This window comes from Falco peregrinus, chromosome 3, assembly GCF_023634155.1.
Source record: "Falco peregrinus isolate bFalPer1 chromosome 3, bFalPer1.pri, whole genome shotgun sequence".
NCBI classification, from domain to species: Eukaryota; Metazoa; Chordata; class Aves; order Falconiformes; family Falconidae; genus Falco; species Falco peregrinus.
Window position 1 is genome coordinate 38,751,915 of NC_073723.1, and position 19,074 is coordinate 38,770,988.

Consider the following 19,074-nt stretch of genomic DNA (forward strand, 5'->3'; position numbering starts at 1 on the left):
CTTCAGAAATCCCAAACTATTAATTATATTTTTCCACTCTCTAACTCTATGTTGTGAAAAAAGGTGGAGGAAATCAAGTACAATAGAAGCTTTCACACACCTCACCTTTAAAAACAATAAATTCCTTCCCTTTAGCAGGATTATTTATTGAGCTGCTATTTAGACACTTAAAAGGGATTTTGTCATACACTCTACACGACTCATGAAAACTGCAACCTATTGTATTTCTGTATTTGCATTTGGCAGAAGTGCACAATGCAAGTGACAAATTTATCTCCTTGGCCAAGTTAACCCCAGAAATGCACTTTCTACCAGAAAACTAAGGTTCCATGAATAATGTGTTCCAATCCTGAGTGACTTGTGTGTGAATACTCTTGTACCTATGTTTAAGTGGAGGTTTTTTTAGAGTATAACTTACCCTAATTAAGAATACCATTATGTTAGCAAAATACATATATTGTCAGTACAATATATTTACATTTCATCCAAATCACTAATATAATCGGTGCATAAAAATAAAAGTATTTATCCTGCAGTCTTTGCTTAGATAACATTCACACTATCAAACAGTACAGCTTCTGTGGCTGTAGCACCATACCTGCTTCCTGCTGTTCAGTTTTCAGTCCAGGAAAATCTGTGTTTTCTCTTCTCATCTGCAATGCATTCTGAGATCATGGACAAAGGACTGAACAAAATTTTCTCTGAGAAAATCAATAATGGTTTATGATGTCTGATTTCAAAAAACATTGTTTCATAAAAATTATAGACATTGAAGCACTAATCTACTAAGATGACTCTGGGTTCCAGTCCACCTTTTATTTTATTTTCCAGCAGCCAAAGTACTGTATGGCGGAATGGCTCTTGGTTCTCTGGAAAAGTCGCCTCATTTTTCCAATACACTGAATTCATCAGCAAGGTGGCAATTTCACAATGTGTGTTATGAAATTATTCAGAATATTATACTCAGAATATATACAGAATAAAATACTCAGAAACTGCTACTCATTCAGCTGCATTAATGGCTCAGATCCTGGAAAGCAAAGTAGCTTGACTCCAAACCTTTAAAAAGAAATCTAATGATACATAAACTAATCTCATGATTTGGAGGCACAAACCATGATTTTTACACTGTTCTGTCTGGCAGTGCTGCCATTAGTGGTATATAGTGGGCAAGGGAGCAGGTGTTTAAGAAGATTGCAAACAGCAATGGTTTTTTTCTTCCACCTGAAAGGAGAGTGGTTTATTCAGAGAAGGCTGCCTGGGTAGTTCCTCATAAAATTTCATAAAAGTTTTTATTCCCTAAAGAACTGGTTTTATTCACAGTTCGGTACTGGGGATGAATGAGTCATTGCTGCCCACAAACTGCAGAGGACCAGGAAATTCATTCATCAGTTACCTCCTCTAAAAAGCTTGCCAGGAGTACTTTGGCCAACAAAAATGTACATCTGTGTCTGCTTGAATGTAGATAGTTACTGGCCTGTATATGACCCAGCTTGAGTCTTTATAGCTGGTTTTCCCAGGATTGCATTCCACCCTCTCGTTGTCCTGTCCCATTTACTATTTTCCTCAATTATACAATGTGATACATGCAGGGATGAACAAGCAAACTCTGTACAAATAAATGCTAGAGGCTTGAAATACAGAATAATTAACCTAGACATAGTATTATTTTGATAGAATTACGTCAGTTGCCAGATTCACATTTATTTCTTCCCAGTGCTATTCCATGCTACACAGGGGTACTCTTGGTACGTTGGTGTGACAGCATACAACACTGTTGTTGCCATCCTCTCCCACAACTGTGCTAGGTCTTTCATAAAAGGAAAGATGCTCAGAGATTGCAGTAGTTGTTTGTCAAGCTCTGTCAGTGTCTGACTCCTCTCTATCAATGTAAGAAAAGAGGGAAAGTCGCATCCTTCTCTCCTATCAGAAGGAAATGGCATGATTTGTTTTCCTGGGTAGCTGGCTATAATGTGGGTGCTTTGTACCAGCTGTGGGGGACATGCTCAGATGTTCAGCTGGCTCAGTGGTATCACAGAGCACATTTGGGTCACTCCACTCCCCTTGCTTTTATTTGTAGATGCCGACTTGACTGAAGGGATCTGCTGAACTAGCAAGTCATGCTAGGGCAAGCAGACTGTCCCTCTGTCTTCTCACAGGCTGTGCCTTGAAGTGTGGGAAGTGTTTCAATGCTGCCCACAGCTCACTGTCAGTTATTAAAGCAAATACTTTCCCATTTCATGTCAGCTTTTCATGCTAACCAGCACAATGAATTTGAAGCAGTGAGCTTCCTCTGATGTTGACATCAGGCACATAAAACAGGACACTTCCTCATAACAAGGCATCACTGATCTGCCCTGGGTCCCTAATTCTTTTATTCACGTACTCTGCTTGGGTGTGAGATGAAAGCAGGTATAATTCCATGAAAAGTAGATATATTGCCAGAGCATTGCAGCTTCACATTCAGCCACATTTAGAAGCCTCCCAAAAACTTTCTGTGATTGTACCACATAACCTTAGCAAAATTCATTGCACAAAGACTAAGCATTATTCATAGATGTGTGTATAATAAAACAAATTATCATGGATGTTATCTCATGTGTCTCACACCTTTTGTTTTAATTTTATAACCTAATTCCTTTCTGAGAGCTAGGAAGAAATAACCTCCTTGCCTTTCACATCAAATCTGAAAGTCAACTTAGAGTCATGATCTACCTTTAAATGACATATTCATTTGCCTCACTGGCTACAACAGGCATCTTGCATGTGTTTGGCGTATCATGACTACATAATATATTAAAACATCATGAAGCATGCTGTTCCTAAGCAGGGAGTAGGGCAGGCTTTCTCAAAGGTAAATGCTGGGTGAATTTCTGGGGATATTGATAATGTTTCCCTGATGTAATGACATTCAGTTATTTATGTCATAAGCTAGGTTCCTACAAATCAGTACAGAAAGTACTGAAAGAAGTCTAAGTTTGTATTCTCACGCTGTCATTTACAAGCTATTTTACCCTAGATTTATATAATAGAGACTGCTTCACAGTTCTTGGAACAGGTGGTGTTTTAACACATGCAATCTTTTTGTTCAGCAGCCTTTAATATACGGGTACAAGTATTACCTGTTATTATAGGTAGCACAGAAAATATTGCCTATACTTAAGACTGACTAACAATCTCCACAGTAAAACTCTTGCTCATTATATTGTTAGACTAAACTCTTCAGGATGAAGTTTCTCATGCCAGACAGCTGCCTCAGGTTGCATGTTTTGGGAAAATTTCAAATACAAAATGTAGAGTAATTTCCAAGAAAGAAGTTAAGAAAAAAATCTGGTTTGCACACCAAGAATTTTCACTGGAACAAGATGTCCTGTGACTAATGGTGAATACAGCAATGGGAAATCAGGAAAAAGTACAGACCGTACACCAAGTAGAGTCATACTGGGCAATGTAGGCACCTTTGATGATGATGTGGTGTGTCCCTTGGAAATCTGGTCTTTCAGTTGCCTGTTTATGGGACCTCTTTGGAGTGAAATGTGGTTCCTATTTGGCTCATACATTTGGTTTCCACTGGGAGCAAAACATGTGAGAACAAAGTGTCAGGCATGCCCACTGGGGAGGAGGTGGAGGGAGCTGCTCTGCGAGGGGAGTCAAGCTGGGGGCTGTGGGTGACAGCCAGGCTGGCAAGTCCATGTCACACCAATGGAGTGCTATCCCACTGTGCCCATCTGGGAGAGTAAGGCAGAGCTGGCGATGGGGACCAAGGTCAGCCTCAGCCCAGGGATCACAGCCACTGCCCTAGTGATGAGCTAGGTCCAGGGTCAAGCCAGAAAGCAAGTTCCTCAGGTCAGGATCAGGAGGTACAAGGCTGGGCACAGGCATGGCTGTGGTACAGCCCAGGCAAGGACCCAGTGTGAGAGCTCTAAGCAGAGGGGAGCCACTGACAAGACCCCTCACAGCTCTTCCTCCTCGCAGCTCTGACCAAGGCAGCAGAGCTGACCCCAAGCAGAGTCAGCCAAAGACCTCAGAGGGGGAAAGAGGCCACAGATCCAGCAGGTATGCTCAGGGCCTTTGCTCATGCCCTGCCTAACTTCAAAGTGGAGGTGAATATGACCACCAGGCTTTCAGCCATACCTGGGAGCTTGGACACTTTCCAGTGCTATCCACAAGGGTTCCCTTGAACTGCTGTGCTTCAGTGAAGCCACTCAGATTTCCCTTGTTTCAGATGCTGCATGACACTGAGCTACATGTCTACAGCTATCTGTTCTGCCTGCTCCAGTATACCAGGAACATGCAGTATCATAGTGTCACACTGCTCTTAGTAAATACCATGAATTCCAGTCACTAAGAATGTTTCTTTTTCACACAGAGGTGATGCTGAAAATATGAACTTGCTGAAGAAGCTTGAAGACATGTAAAAATGATGCTAGGTTTTCAAGAAAAGAAAGGATTGATTTATTGGTAAGGCATTCAAATATCCCATTGGAAAATTGCCTCCTACCAGAATGCCCATATGGAGCTAGGGAAGTCACTTCAGCTTTTTACAATTGACTGCTGAATGTGCTCTTCATTTTCCTTGTAATCTACTTGATAGCTTTCACATTTGCAGAAGTGTTTGGTCTCACAAACATAACTGTGGCTGATTGGAACGCTGTAAATAACATGCTGTAAAAGCATGCAAAGTGCTATAAAATAGTAAATGTCCTGGAAAATTGGGATCTAAGCATCTTGCTCTGGGACCTAAAATTTGTGGACACTTGGCTCCTTGACCTAAAGCCTCTGTGGTTTAATTTCCTTTCTGTAACAAAGGATACAAATATATAAGTATTATATATATATTTGTAAAGCTTAATTAGTTTAGATTTGTAGAACACACTGATGAATGTTTTAAGGATGTACATAGCAAAAATCATAGTTCTCTACTCAATGATGGATAAGTAACAGGCTACAGGTAAGGTTGGGTATCACCCACTGCCTGGAGGTACAAAGACATCCTGAATGATCAAAAGACTAAGCAGGTGAGACAACTTGGTTGATGTGAGTTACAAAACTTTGTACACTATAATACAGACCTATCAGGTTCTCCTCTCCCACTCTGTGAAATCCTCTGCATTTGGTCAGAGAGGAAGAAGACATTTCTTGAGACGGCAAAGGCTATGGCACTGATCTGTGACTGAACAGCATGTTTCTGTTCAAGGCTGAGAGAGCTGGGACTGCTTAGCCTGGAGAAGACTATGGGGAGACCTTATTGCAGCTGTTCAATGTATGAAAGGAACTTATAAGAAAGACCGAGAATGTTTTACCAGGGTCTGTAGTGACAGGACAAAGGGTAATGGTTTTAAACAGAAGGAGGGTAAACATAGTTTGGACATAAGGAAGAAAATGTTTAGGATGAGAGTTATAAGACACTAGAACAGGTTGTCCAAAGCAGTTGTGGATGCCCCATCATTGGAAGTGTTCAAGGTCAAGTTGGATGGGGCTTTGAGCAACCTGATCTAGTGGAAGATGTCTCTGCCCATGGCAGGGGGTTTGGACTAGATGATCTTTAAAGGTCCCATCCAACCCAAACCATTCTGTGGTTCTATGATTTTTTTTACTGGGACTTCTGTTTGATTAGCCCACCAGTAGGTGATATCAAAAATTACATTACAATCAACACCCTCAGAGAATAGAGTGACCAGAAGTCATAGATCAAGGTGGAGGCCACTCTACAATTTGGTGAGACATGGACTTAATCATAGGGAAGTGAAAGACAGGACCCAGCTGGGTAAGTTTCATTCTCACCATGTAGATCAAAATTTAGACAGATCTAAGCAATCTGGTCAGGAAAGCCTGCTACTTATGTGCCACTGTTGATCACATTACACTCATTTTTACCCATTCTGGATTTCCTCTCATCACACTGCTGACCACAGCTTCAGCTGACTATTGGCAATTGTGACAGTAAGTGCTACTTCAGTTTGCTAACATCACAACATTGGTAACATTATTAGCATTATACTTTGAAGCTCTAGGCCTTGATTCATCAAATAATTAAAAGTTACTTTAATTTTTAGCATGTTTCTGTTACTCAAAGCTAGTTAACCAAGGTTAAGCAAGTGCTTAATGTTAGATCTATCTTTATATGCCTTGCTGAATCAGATCCTCAACAGCAATATCTAGGGTGTTATAAGTATCTCTCTTATTGTTGCTTGCTAATCTTTCTAATGTTTTGTTTTCTTCTTTCTTTTCCCTTGCTAAGGTCTGTACCCTGGAGCTTACACTGTTTTTCTATATCATGACTGTTTCATTGTTTATTTAGCTAGGCTATTGTCTAAGCTATATTAAAATTGTCCTCAGAGACAGGGTGACACCCATAATGCATGTATCCTTATTACAGCTAGAGGCACAGCACAAAAGCACTACTAATTTATTACAACAGACAGTGTAACCATTGAGCCCAGTTCAACCTTGACCAGAGGACCCAGGTGGCTTAGCCATGCAAAATATGGCTCATTTGTATCTACCTATTTTGTATTCACAGCTGATATATAGCTATTGAGAATATATAGCTATAAGGATATAATAGTTATAGGCAGAAATGGATGACGTGTCTTTAAATAGGAGATTAGCTTTGATAGTCACTTTCCCTTTTTCCTTTAGGATCAGGTTTTTACAAGACTATTGTAGTCATTGGGCTGATATCGAAGAAAGCACAAAGGGAGCATGAAATGAGAAGAATGAGGGAATAGCTGTAAAGCAGTAAAATAAGGAAAGGTACAAATATTCTGAAATGACTGGGACAGTTATTTGTATCTTGTTTTTCATCAGTGATAGCTATAAGCAAAACACAGACTTCAGAAATCTGAGAAAGCAGTTTTGTCTCTGATTTATTTGGACCAGAATTTCATTTGACCAGACCAGTATCTAAAAGAGGAGCCTTGAATTTTACCACTATAAGAACTAGTTATTTGCCCCATTGACATTTTCAAATTCAACTACTTCTTTTCCTTATGTCACCTATATTCTAATACCTGCCCATATTTAATCTTGCCCAGAGAGAGAAAAAATACGGATGTTATCATAATGGGGATATGGCCTGGAGGTATCACCCCCAAAGAAAATGAAATGAAAATGCAGCAAGCACAGAAACTTGTCGGTATCAAAAGCAGGGAGACTCTGAAAGGGTGAGGAAGCTGCCAAATGCCAAATTAGATGTGGAAGTAGTACTAAGTTCTCAGCCACAGACTGTTGTTATTTGTTTTGGTTTGGGTTGATTTTGTTCGTTTGTTTGCTTCTGTTTTGTTTTTTTAATCCAGATGTCCTGCCTCCTAGCTCTGGAGGGCAACTTCAAAGCCAGGAAGGCCTGCAGGTAAGAGGGCTAGAATCTGCAGGTGTAATGAGTGCATATGCAGACATTAACATAGGGAAATGAAAAAAAAAGAGGGGGAAAAAAGTGTTCTACCTTACTGTGAAACTATTTTAGTCTTCTATTAAAAAGAAAAAAGAAACATCCTAAAAGAATTAGATTTCGAGTGGGGACTAGTGGCAGCTTTCATGTTAAAAAGTCCATGACATATGAAGAGAGTTAACCAAAGTTTTATGCACTAAGCGTGAAATAGGAAACGGAGTGCTCACAGTCACTGACTGGTTAAGATCCTCTTATCTCACTGTAGAAAGAAACTGAACTTTATATGTTTCTGTTGCTGGCAAGGCAGCCTGCTATGGTTATCAGAAATACAGAGGAAAGTCTAGTTAGAGATTTCCCCCACCACCACCTTCGGCTTCTATGCAACAACTGCAGCTGATTAAGTCAACAGAAAAATCAGTCAGTAGCGTAGATTAAATGAGAGGATTTTGTTGTTGTTTACCCCTCTGCCTCCTCTCTTTTTATGGAGTTCTGGCATTGCCGAAGTGTGGGATACTGATACATTTTCTTGTTACTATACATCACAGTTCTGTGCAGCTGTGGTCTCTGCAATGTTAAGTATGGTCTTTTGCAAATCAATCTAGCTACAGGTTGCTTTTGTTTTTACGAAAGAACTGATAGCCCTTTCAAGAAGAGATCAGACTTCACCCTTTCTAAATGCTTTAACCACAGCTGACTCACTTAAAAATGGGGCAGGTTAAAGCAGCAAATGGATCACAATTTCAAGATGGCCTTTGTCTTAGCCTTCTTGGAAACCCGTGGTAAACCTGTCCTCTTCCCTGTGGCAAGGTCACGACAAGCTTGTTTCTCTTTCTTCCAGTAAGCTTGTTTCAAACTTATTTTTATCTTTGCTTTAAGCTTTTAATCCTCCTTTCCCTTCTCATCTTGAATCAGACTGAAGTCCTCAGATACAATGGAACCAAACTTTCAATGTTTGCATGCCCCTCTGCAATCCTTTACAAAGGCCTTGTCTTTACAATTAAAGTCAGACAAGTTAGAAAGCCACAGAGCAGGCTTACCTTCAGATTTTGGTCTTTTAGCAAGAAATTGAATGATATGAACCATTTCAAATAATCCTTTGAACACAATTCTTAAAACAGCCTGGCAAACTTCAGGTAAATCCAAACAACAAATAAGCTGATATCTAGACCAGCAGTGACCATTGCTAATTCAGGAAGCTCTTTGACCTTTTGGTTCAAAGTGCTACTGCTGTGCAGTATCTTTTACAGCTGAAAGAGCACATGTTAGAACAAAGAGCAGAAGGAAGGCTTTTAATATGATCTAATACACCTGGGATGCAGGGTCCAGATGTAAGAAATCTAACTGAGAGCAATAAAAGGGGAATGAAACAGCTAAATTAGTAGAAAATTTGTGTACAAAAAATCTTGCTTTTTTTTTAAAAAAAAAGAAGTCAGGCCAACAGGCAGACCAAGATTTAAAGATAACATTGAAGCGTAGAAATTCTGGCATCACTCCTCCAGTTTAGGTCTTTCTTATTCCAGAAGTAATCAATTAGATACTTGTTCCAGCCTCTGAGAACAACACCAGCAATGCAAAACATGAGTATGAGTATGATGACCGGACCTGATCTGTGCCACATTTGTAACGCAAGAACAAATAAAATTAAAAAAAAAAAAAAAAAAAGGGCCAGGTTTCAGGAACAGAAGAGAACATATTTTTTCGTTTCTGTCTTGATTATTAATCTGGAGCTAGATTATTATACATGGATGAAAGTGAGGAATGAGGCACACTTCTCCTCTTGTATAGGTCAGGACCCATCATCCCACTGCTCAGTATTGCATGACAGAATGGAAGGGAAGAAACTGAAGATTAGCCTTTCTTCCTTGCACAGTGAGAGTGGAGAGGTATGCTCAGATGTGCTGGGATATGAGATGATGAATACTGTGTGCTGGCCAAAAGTTTTGGAGTGGGCTGCTTCCTTGCTTTCTTCTCATCCCCGTGCCTTCCTCCACCTGACAATCAGATTGGAATTTTTTTTAATTGCATTTCCAATTAACAAGTAAAATCACCTCATGCTGCATTCAAACAGAGCAGACTGTGTTCATGATTTATAGGCAATGTTTGTCAAAATGCTCAGTGTCCTCTTGAATAGCATAAGACTATTCACTCTTGACAGTGAAGAGAATTTCACATTTCTTGTCTGTGGAGAGGGAATGGAAAGGACCCAAGACTGAGAGAGAATTTTGTTCAGTGAACTGGAGACATTGCCAGCTACTTGAAGCTGAGCAATATCAAAAGAACACACTTCTCACATGGAAACAGCTTTGCTTTAAAAAAAAACCCAAACCAACAAGAAAATACCCCCAAAATACTTTTGCTTAATGGAAGCCTGTAGACCATGCTCCAAAAATTGTAATTGCAAAAGTACATGAGACTAATTTAACCTGACCAAATGATTCCTGTATATTTATTGAACTTGCACACAAAAGCAAGAATATATTTTTTCACATATGGGTGATGGGGGCTGCAGTTTACTTCAGCTAATGGCACTACTACTAGTAGATATTCCTCTCTGTATACAGATTAATGTAAGAACTATTAGAATATGTTATTTTAATGTAAAATGTGCTGGAAAAGTATGCACATTTTCCATCATTTTAAATTACATTTTAAATCAGCTTCAGTGCTTTTATGCTTCATAGCATTCTGAAGAACTTTATTAGTGTTTAGTAAATTCACACTGTTATCTCTTAGTGTTCTATTTCTATGGTACAAGAGATCTAGAAATCTCAGCAGGTGATTGTTGAGGCCAGAAAGTTCCCCTTTCATGGACTGAAAGAGGTGTTTCTTGCTTGATGTTTATACTGACTGTGGAACCTTTTGAATTATATTTATTTAATTGATTTCTTTTTTTGTTTGATTGATTTCTGAGACCCTTTAACATTGCTGCTCTTTTACACCACTAAGAGTTTTTTATTATCTGCATCTCACATCACCTTCTCCTTTTGAGTTTTCTTTATCTTTGTTTTGCTTTAAAGTTGGAAGTTTTAGCTGTAAAGAATTAATAAACACATATAGACATTATTTTTTAACAACTCTTCCATATTGAGAAGCCACCAAGGTTACTTTCATTGTGAAACATATTTACCCATTTATATTCTAAAGGAAATTAAACCAGCATTTAAGAAGTTCTCATTCTTGGACCACTTTGGTTTAATGGGCCAATATTTTTTTAATGGCTCATATCATGTATATAATGCTAACTTTCATGCTCCCCTCTGACATAACTATCTAAGAAATGTCAGCTATGATCATGTCCTAAGAAAATATTAGAATTTTCTTCTTTTTGTTTGTCTTTTTTTTTTTTTTTTGGGTGTGTGTGTGTGTGTGTGTGTGTGTTTGTTTTTACAGTAACTTTATATATAAATAGATAGGTCTCTGGTAAATTCTACTAACTGTGAACCAGGTCCCGTGCTCCTAAAGTCCGTAAATCTTGCACACTGCAAAGCCCAAGGAAGACTGTCTAATTACATCCTCTGGGTAGAAGATGACTAAAAAGAAATAGGAATCATGGTCACATTGCTGCTGATGCTGACTAGGAGAGTTCCTGAGGCTCAGAGAGAGGAAAAGGAAAGTAATACTGCATGGAGAATTCTTCATAAAACTGCAACCAGAGCTGTGGCCGAGGCAACTCTTTTCCCACTTTGGGACTCTCACTTGGAGAAGAAGTCAGAGATGCAGTTTGTGTGACTAAAGTTTTATTCCACACCTCACTATTTTTTCTGATCGTACCTTAATATCTGCCAATTGCATTAAGTCCCCATCCTGCCACTTGTCACAGTATGTAGAGACAAGGGAGATCAAATCATGCTGGTTTTACTGAGTTTGAGCAAGTGTTACAGTCTAGTGGCACATGTGGCATTATCATGGTGGAAATTATAATTTTAATCAGTGCTGTTCAGCATTTGTGAAACTTTCAGAAATGTTAGGAGACATATTATGCTGTCCTTATTTTGGTGCTGGTTAGTTCCTTTGATTATATTTCTTCCCACAGGTGAGGTCATAGTACTCCTTTTTGTCCCCTTGAATATTAAGTGACAGCAGATTCCCACATCTTCCATTATTGTAGCACTAAAGCAAAGACTCCTGTTGGCTGTGATAATTTTATAAAGAAAGGCTAGCTATTAGTTTTGCTACCTACTAAGGTGGTTCCCACTAGAATATCTTGCTTTCAGTTACTTATAACTTTTTCAAAATCTTAATGGTTTTATTAAGAAAATAATAAAAATAAATAGGCCATGGAAAAAAGCTACAGCCCCACCAAGCTGCATCTGTGACTGCTTTTCACAGAAGGACCTGCTGTCCCAGCCTGGCATCTCCATTGTCTCCATTTCAACAATATCTCTCCTTATCTGTTTGTTGTTAACAGTCAAAGGTAAATAGTTGATGTCACCGGTGAACAGACTATATAAGCATCCTTGAACACACTAATGTGGAAATAGAGGCAATCATCTCAGTGGCCATTAAATTACATGGTAGAACATTCTATTCAGCAGAAACAACATGGTAATACTTCTTGGTTTTCAACTTATTTTTGTGTTTGGTGTGGTTGATTTTTTTTTTTAATACTTGGGAAACAGAACATAAAATACTCTTAAAAACACAGTTGATTTTTTTTGTGTTTGTACAAAGATGAAGTCTTTAATTATATGTCACATTTTTATTTTTCCAACAGGCTTTTAGCATAGGAGTTGTAAGATGATCTTGAGAGCAGAGTTGCATAGAAAGCTTATGTGCTGGGCATGCTAGAGATGATGAGGTAGACAAGGGAAGGGATTGGAAGAAGGCAAGGGAGATCTTCATAGCTGAAACAGTCGAGTGCTGACCTGGGAAACTGGGTTTGTATCTGTCTCTGCCACAGCATTCCTAACACATAGCTAGGGAAGCTGCCTAAACTGCACTATTAACAGTGATCATATGTCTTGCATATGCTTGAGATGCTGATTTGCAGATGTGCTGAGTACTTAAAGTTGCAGCTGAAGTTACTGGAGCTGTGCAAAAGAAAGGTTAAGTTCTCTAAAATCTCTAAGTTTCTTCCAAAACCCAGTGTCCAGTTTTCTTCACTTGGGCACTCAAAATTAGTAGACAATTCTGACATTTTGGGTGTGGTTTTTTTTTTCATTCTTAACTTAAAGGGAATAATGGATTTTCCTCACATGAATAGTTTCTGTGGAGAGAAACCAGTGTTTCAGGTATTCTGAGAGTGCATGTCCTTAGAAAGTACACAAGGAAATTTATATGCTTTACAGAATAATTTGAAAAGTGTGTTTGTTAAAATTCTGAAATCATGAGGCCACAAAGTAAATGAAGCAGACTTCCTACAAAAGGAAATAATTTGATCATGTAATGAAACCCCACATTGTCATGCATATACCTCAATGAGTGAATTAATGCTGCACAAGCAACCTTAATTCTGGCACCTTCTAACTTTTCAGTTTTGAACTTTGCTTTCCAATAACAGCTTATGTGTAAGCAAGTGTATGTGTAATATGGCATAGGCTGATCCTAACATAGATGCGCTTTTACTTGAGATCATCATACCATATACTCACCACTGAAAGAGCACTGAGAATTATAAACCAATCACGTTTATTAAGTCTTAACACTCTCATAGTCTGTGTCACAACCAGATTATGTTTTAATTATTTGGTGTAGTAGTTCACATCTTCGGAAGTATAACTCTTGTTTGGAGCTCTAAAGACTGTAGACCACATTTTGGCACTGGTATTTTCCTTAATGGAAAGTTACTTTTGTAACTGTCTATGGATTTGCAAAGCTCATAGTATTTTTCTTCTGTCTTGAATATAGTGCTAGATTTCTCTTGCAGCAATACAATATATTCACCCCAGGGGATGGGAAGGATTTTAAAGTGTCTGCTGATAACACTGTGTATTGAAAAATACCTTTTTCACATACATGCTAGCGATATTAATTTACATTTGGTGTCATGATAAAGTTAGCTTTGTGGATCAGAAAGAAGGTATCCTGGCAGAGATTTTTTTTGCATCACTTGTTCCACATGAATGCAGCCAGAGTGGGGGAGTATTTGCATAATTCTGCTTCTCTAATACTGTCTCCCTCGTGGTTTTCAGCAGTAGCCATTGCTTTCTAAAGAGCCACTGCTACCTGACAGCAAAGCTTTCTTCGCTTCCAGACCTCTCTGTTGCCATGGGCTTGTACCCAAAGCAAGTTAGCACTACGGTCCCAGCTTCAATGATGGGAAGTTAGACTTCCCTGATCTTCCAGAGCAACAGTGGTTTCCTTTGCAGTGCTATTACTATCATTAAGGGACCTGGAAGTCCTCAAATGGCTTCTGTAAACCATCAATTACACCAAATTATTGCTAGAAAATCAAAAGCATATGAGAGAGACACAATTGTAAGATCTGACCTGTTCCCAAAGCAGAGAAAACAAAACCAAACAAAAGAGAGAGCAGTGAATATGACTCTTTGGGGAAATGAGAATGTAAACTTGCCTTTTAACTTCAACAATATTTTTTAAGGAGAAAGGGACATTTTGTCTTCAGAGCAAATCCTGTAACCTTCATTTAACCAGTAAAAAATGACTGAGGTGGGCAAGATTATGAAGGTGAAGTTCTGATAGATATTCTTCCATCCCTGCTAGGACAAAGGTTATGCTCTCGCCTTTTGTGTTTCCTGCCATTTTCTTCCAGGCAGCTGAACCATTCCTTCTGAAAGGTGTCTTTGGTCTGGGGCCCCTAAAAGCTCATATAATATCTTCAGCAGGTTTGTGTTTCTTGTCTCTCTCTTTCCTTTTCGTTTCTCCCACTGAAACCCGTTTTGAGCTTCTTTAAGGGCTTGAGGTGCGTAAGCTTATAAAATTGTGGCAGCAGCAACAGCCTTGAAGAGGATACAATAACCGCTGTACATCTGCTACGATGTTCTTAAGTATTTGCGGCATGCTGGCTTAAGCCTGTCAGTTTTTGTAAGGGCTACCTGTTACAATGCACCTAATTAGCTTACTGGCTATTTGGAGACAGCTCTACTGGTTTTTCTATCATCTAGTCTTTATTAAGTGAGCTGTTGCTGAGACGAATAGGTTCTTTATAATGATGAGGTCCTTTTTACGCTTATTAGTCCTTAAAGCAAGCCTCTTCTTATAGAACAAAGTTCTCTCTCTCCCCCCAACCCCCCTCCCCTCTCTCTCTCATTTTTTTCTTAAGACTTACAGTGGAAGAAGTAAAGCAGCTTTTTTCTGCTGAAGTATTATATTAAAAGTTTTAGTGGCTGCACTAAGAGCAAGGTGCCTGTGCCTTTAATCATTTTCATCTTTAAAACAGAACCTTATATTTTCACATCTTCAGCTGTCCCAGAGGGCAGCTAGGCCATCTTTAACAACATTAATTTCTCTTTATGACAGGACTACTGCTGCCCCAGGTCTTCAGAACTGCCTAAAATGTCTGGAAAAGTAGATAATGAAGAGGATATTAGAATTGTAAACAAGAACAATTTGGTAATAAAAACCATATATTTTCTCCATAGGACTTTGAGCTTAATATTGCAGCAGCAAAAGTGTCACGAGTCATAATTTGTTGATGGCCACTGTACATTAGTTACTGTAGGAGCATGTGCATAAAGAGCAAGAACTATCGGCTTTGCATTAAAGAACATCTAAGATGGGTAATACTAATTTACTTGTTTTGATTAATCTCTTTTGTTTGCTTTTATCGCAGTATACTCCTACAGAAAAATCTCACATGTTCTGTGTTGTAAATCCTGCAGCTGGTTAGGAAAGGCTGCTTTCTGTATCTGGAAATGCTGGGCAAACACCTCAGCCACGCCGTCTGTGTGAGCTGGAGCACCCCTCTGCCCCAGGAATTAGCCTCACCTCCGTGAGGTGCAGATTCCTGAATAGAGAGCCAATTGAAAGCCTGAAATGCTGGTATCTTTTCTGGCATGATTATGTAGTTTACTAGCTGCACATCCCTGCCTCTGCCTACCCATACATCCTTTATTGCTGACAGGGTTTATGAGTGTAATATGATGGAGTAAGAAACAGTAGATTTTTCCCAAGAAGCCGAGCACAGCTCTTTGTCCACAGAGAATGTGGGAGGGAAGTATAAAATGGTAAGCATTGTAGTCTGCAGATGTCATAAACAGGGCTATCTTTTCATCTTAAGGTGCACAGCCACTGAGAAAGTTCATGCTATACTTAACCTTTGGCCCTCTGCTGATCTTTTGTTGCTCTGCATTAGTGTGCTGAAACCTGAAAACATAATCCTTACGATACCTACCACATTTCTTTCAGTAGGATGGTTTTCCTTCATAATTTGCATCTGCTGCTTTTAGCAGCCTGAACAGTCCAGCTTCTTGCCCCTAGCCACCAGATTTTAGACTTATTGGATAAAACAAAACCAAAAAAAAGGACAAAGAAAACCAAAACAAAAAATCCCAGGCCATATTGATGTATTTCATCTTAGTGACAGCAACGTTGTGTGTTTCCCATTAGAAGTTATAGGCTTAATCAGTCGTCTTGTTTACTCGGAGTATGCGGTATTTCAACACTAAATGTTTTAAGCTAATTGGTCTGATACTAGAGTATCACGTTATGCACTTTAGCGAGGAAAATAAATTGGCTGTGTCTTCTGTGATTCTTTTTAGAGTATGTGCACACCCGCGCCCCTTCCCCACTTCCTCCAGCCCCCCAGCCCCCCCAGTCAGGACAACAGCTTTTCTGTCATTAATTCAACATCAAATTATTTCCTTGGTGGATCAGTCCCGAGGCTAATGAGCTGCCTGCACTTGCAGTTTGCTTCGTTGTTTTGAGTGGGGTTTCAGATGAGGGCATATCACTTTAAGGCTCGGTGGTGATAGTGGGATCATTCCCCAGACAGGGCTCACTCAGCCTTGATACAAACTGAAAGGCTAAAATGAGCACTCTTCTATTATTTAGGCACCTGTCCAGAGGTTGAAAGAAATCCTGCTTGTGCGGATTTAGCTAAAGAAAGCAGAGATAACCACCTTGCCTTCTGTGTCTAATAAGATGTGAAAGGGGAGAGAAATAATGAGTATTACACTGTATTCTCATGTAAAAGGCTGAGAAACAATACTCTCTGAACACTGGCAGCTATTCCAGTCATTTTCAAATGAAAAGGACTATTTGTTTCCAAATTACACCAGCCGCTGGAATGCGTATGTCTGTGGCTCCAAAATCCTCATTTTGCAAAGTAAAATTACCTTTCAGTAATTTAGTCACTGCAGGCTTTCCCCTGCTGACTGGTCAGGAGCTATCAGATAGCTTGCAGCTGCAGGCTGAAACGGGACCATTTTTTTTCAGGACAGGCAGTTAGTTAGTAGAGCCATCAGTGTGGCATCTGTCATCCCGCTAGGCCCAAATTGTTTTCTATGATGGATGTCACAGTCTGTATGATCAAAATAGGAGCCCTGCTGCTTTTAATTGCAAAATCGGAGTACTTGCACATTTGTTATTATGCTGAGGTTATTACCTCACACAAAATGAATTAACAGGTGAAAATAATTGATGAGAGGAGTCTTGGGATTTTTAGCCTCTTCAAAGAGACTTTGTAATTATGGCATAATGAATGTTCTGAGACATATCTGTGGGGGGCAGCATGAGACCACCAAAGATCTCTTTAGATTGATGATAAATTCACTGAAATCTACTGTAATACTGCTTAAATTTACTTAGCAATTAGTTTAATAGGCCTACATGATTCATGATAACGTAGTGAGAATTTTTAAATAAGTTTGTTCCATCCATTTATAAATTAAGCCGCTTACCTCAGCTTTCTTCCCAAGGTGATGGAATATGTTAACTAATCAGACTTTCTGAAACAAAGATGATGTTGGGCAGGGATTTTGGTTACTGGAACACATTTCTATTTAAATACTTCACTGCTTTCATCTTAGACAACGTTGAGTCTCCCCCCACCCCATGCCAACCCCCCCCCCCTTCAACTCCTCTCATCAAATTTTGTCCAAATATAGTATTGATAGTCCTTTAGCACAAGGAGACTGTGCAGTTGTCTTGTGAAGTAAATCGTTCAAGCATTTTGTAATCTGAAGTAATTGTTCCTGGCTTCCTGACCACTATTCCATTCAGACTTGGTCATGTTTCAAATTCATCCAGCCCCTGAGTAGAGCCAGACTGATGCACTCCAGTCCATCTCTCCTCTCCCTCTGACACTCTTTAGTTGTACAAGGTGTCTGCAGCACAGCATGCTTTTTCTCCAGGCTGTCCTGCTGATGCTGAGGGGGAAATACGCTTTTATTTTATTTTTGAATTCCCGTATGAAACAAGCAGGGCTGGCTCACCAAGGAGCAGGTTTGGATGTGACGTCCATTCAATTAAGCACATAAGCAGATTTTAAATATCAGATTCTAAAAGTGCCAAAAAGTAAAAATTGTCAGATTAATTCAATAACTGGTAAATAATTCACTGTATAAAACTCACAGGGGAAAGCCTCCACATGGCGTGTGAGCAAAGTTCATCCTTTTTCTGTTGCGCATTACCTTATTGACATACCAGATACATTCAAACACCTCAAGGTTACTCATTAATTTGCAAGAGTTGAAATCTAATTTAATTCCAGCTACTACTGACATCCTGAAGATTCTACAATAGAGTTTGTAACAGATCTGCCTTCAGTTCAGACTGTGGACTAAGGGAAATATGCAACAGAGGAAGGGAGAAGTTGTTGCTAATTAAAAAATAACGAAGAGAAACCTATCTTGGGAACTTGGCTGATAGGTCACATGGGGCTTTTCACTAATTTACTATACTTCTATAACCTCTCGCCATGTCTGCAATACATTATTTATTATCATCCCAGGTATACAGCACACACAGATTAGGTAAGATTAGATACAGACAGATATGTACAGAATTTGCTTTCCTTACAATGCAATGACACTTTGTTTTGTGAGAATTCCATTTATTCTTGGGAGAATTTCTAGCTGCAGCTTTGAACGGTTTTCTAAATAATATGTACATCACCCTAGTGAGCTAAAATGACATGTATTGGTGGGACATGCAGTTGATGTTCATTTAATTCCTTTTAAATTCTGATTCCCTTCCCTCATGCACAAACCATTAAAAAAAAAAAAAAAGAAGAAAATCTTTGTGCTTTCTTCTTTATATTATTGTAGCTACATTTTACATCAGTAGTTTTGTATCTTTTTCTATATCATGCATTCTTTTCAGATTTTCTGTCAATGTTTGGTATTTAAAGGTATATAGTATCAAAGGGTCTCAGGAAAAGAAAGAGAAAATGCCTAGCAAGAAAATATAATAAATGCAAGGCAAGTAGTGGATTGCCCCACATGTGAAGCGGACTGTGGTAACTCATATCAGGCTTCCTGTCACTTGCTGAGACATTTTTCATAAACCCTCACATGCTTGCATTTATCTTCAGTATAAACCCCAAGATGAATTCTCCAAAGACATTAACAATAGATAAATGCTTATTAAACAAAACAGTCTATTCGAGAATAGCATCTGTATTAAACACAGTAAAATGTTTATAAAATTGAATATACATTATGTCTTTTGGCTTAATGCTATATGCTGTTCTATGATATTTTTTTTCAGCATTTGGTTATAATCTTAATAAACATGAAATAAACGACCACCAGAAGCTCTAGTTTAAATGTTATCACCTCTCG